The sequence below is a fragment of the Mastomys coucha genome, unplaced genomic scaffold (assembly GCF_008632895.1).
Source record: "Mastomys coucha isolate ucsf_1 unplaced genomic scaffold, UCSF_Mcou_1 pScaffold12, whole genome shotgun sequence".
Taxonomy (NCBI): Eukaryota; Metazoa; Chordata; class Mammalia; order Rodentia; family Muridae; genus Mastomys; species Mastomys coucha.
Window position 1 is genome coordinate 6,771,038 of NW_022196894.1, and position 2,504 is coordinate 6,773,541.

General features: G+C 56.2%; 1 protein-coding gene across 1 annotated transcript in view; it reads right to left on the reverse strand.

Moving 5' to 3' along the window:
- Emp2 (epithelial membrane protein 2) overlaps window positions 1–1,862 on the reverse strand; it is a 35,259-nt gene extending 33,397 nt beyond the window's left edge. Inside the window, exon 1 of the mRNA XM_031362384.1 lies at window positions 1,737–1,862. The gene's annotated coding sequence lies outside the window, so the exon portion shown is untranslated. The remainder of the gene's footprint in view (window positions 1–1,736) is intronic.
- Window positions 1,863–2,504: the final 642 nt, after the last annotated feature.

A 2,504-nucleotide genomic window follows, 5' to 3' on the forward strand; every position in this document is an offset into this window, starting at 1 on the left:
GTGTGTGTGTGTGTGTGTGTGTGTGCGTGCGTGTGTGTGTCTGCATTTGTGTGCATGTGCATGTGTGTGTGTGTGTGTGTGTGTGTTTGGGGGCTGCTAAGTAGATATGCTTTGTATTTACAATTAAATTCTCCCTTGGGGCAGAGTGAGCTTGAGCCGGGGGCCCCCCTTGTTGGTGGGGCGGCACCTCCCCGCCCTGCTCTGCCCTCCCTCTCCCCAGCTTCCCACACAAACACCCTTGCCCAGATTGCAGGCCAACCTCAGCTTCTGCATTTGAGGGACAGAGAAGGCTCCAGGCTGTGTGACTGGCTCTCTCTCACTCTCCATTCTTGTGGGGGTGGAGGTGGTAAAGATCCAAAACCCCTTTGAGGAAAAACAGGTTCTGCGCCTTCTGGCCACCCCTAGTGCCTCCCTAGGCTGTAGGCCGAGTATCTATCTGCCCAATACCTTGTAGGGGATCCATACCTCTTAAATGGTTTCTCCCCATTTTTTGCAGCCCACTGAGGTATCTCCTGGTGGGAATGAGCAGGGAGATAGGGAGAAGGTGTGGCTCAACACCCTTGAGTAGCTAACTCTGCCAGGTCTCTAGGCCAGGTGTCTCCACCTTCAACAGGAGGGTGTGCTGTGCCTGGGACAGTCCAGAATAAGGCTCTCTGGAGAAGGCGGGGGAGGCCCTCGGAGCCCAGTGCACACCCCCATTGGCCTTCCACATCCTCTTCCCTTGGGTCTTCCCTGTAACCTGCACGGATCCATCCTACAGAGCCTCTACCCTTATTTGAAAGTGACCTTGTAGGGAGAGGCGGGCAGCCCCCACCCCGGGTTTTGGGATTTCTCTCTGATTCAGAATGCTCAGGCAGAGGCGGCTAGAGGTGTCTCTTGTGCCTCTCATTGTGGTGGTAAGGTACACGCAGCATTTATGATGTAAACCATTTGTAATTCTACAAGCACATGGCCTGAAATGAACCAACAATGTTGAGTAACACCCACCACTATCTATACTCAAAACTTTCCATCATCCACAATTAAATCTGTACCTGTTAAATAATCCAAAATCCCAGGCATCTCCGTCATCTGGCAATGATCACCACCCACTAGATTGCCCTTGAACTTGCAGGTTCTAGGTGCCTCATAGTAGTGGTTATATCTCCTTTTCCTGTGGAATCATGGGTGCCATTGCTCTTTCCCTTTTAAAGTCCACAGATCTGCCGTAATAGTCAAGAGCAGGCAAGGGGGGCATCCCTGGAGCTTGCCCCCCAAGCTGGGGCACTGTTAAGAACCCAAGGAAGCTGCCCCTCGCCGCTGTGGGGCGCCACGGAGCCCAGACCCGGAGGAGCGCGCGGCCCTCAGGGACCCGCGGACCAGGTCCTGTCTGATTGGTACTGCTTGGGAATCAGACGCTAAGTACCACACTCTGGACTTCCAGAGCTTTGGGCTAGCGGTGGTGGAGAGGGGATCCGCCCTGACTCTTCCCCAAACTTTTCCCGCCCGCTTGGGTGCAAAAGGCGGGGAATGCCACCCAGGGGTGGCACAGTGTTTTTGTGGGGCACCAAGGGGGAGGTCTGAGCCCCAGAAATCTGGAGAAGGAGCAGTGGGGCTGCCGCACGGACCGCACCCCAACCCCTCCCTGTCAACTACGGATCCCCCGGTCTGTCCCGATTCCTAAAGAGGGCAGACCGCTCCCCTGTCATCCCGGAACCCCGACGTCACCGCAGTCCCTAGGCGCGCCCCCAACTCACCGGGCACGGGTGTTTGGACACAGTGGCGGGCTGCGCGTGGGGCGAGGCGCCGGCTGTTTTGAAGCTCCAGGCTGGGACTGCGCAGCGTCCTCCGCCCTCCGGGCTACCGAGCCTCCTCCCCACCGCCCTCTCCCGAGCCCGCCTCCCTGCCTATGATGTCAGGAGCCGCCGATTCAGGGGGCGGGACCACGGGAGGCCGCCGGGGACCCCCTACCTCCATCCCCTTCTCCTACCGGGCCCTCCAGCGGCACTCTGTAAAGTTCGAGGGAGCTGGAAGTCTCCTGCTGGGAGCATCGCTGCCCTTCTCATCTCTGTTACCCCTCTTCTCTGACTGCAGGGTCAAGACCCTGAGGTTCCCTCTTCTTTCCTAGCAGCCCTCTCTGTCTCTTACTAATTTAGCTGGTTGTTAATCTCTCCTGCCTCAGTTTCCTATGATAGAAACGGAAGGCATGGTGGGGCCTTGCCCTGAGGCCTGAAGGCCACACTCACAGAGTGCCTCCTGGAGAGACTGAGTAGGTATGAGCCAAACCATAACTGAAAAATCAGAGTTCCTTCCCCGAAGTGAGACCACCATCAGGATCAGTCTTAAGATTCCTTCAAGCCTGGCCAGGTCTGTAATCTTAACTACTGAGAAGTCTGAGCTAGAGGATCCAAGCTGTGGTCTCAATTGGGCACTGTATTCTTGCTTTCTCTTTTTCTTTTCTTAAGCATTTTTAATCTCTCTCTCTCTCTCCCTCTCTCCCTCTCCCTCCCTCTCTCTCTCTCTCT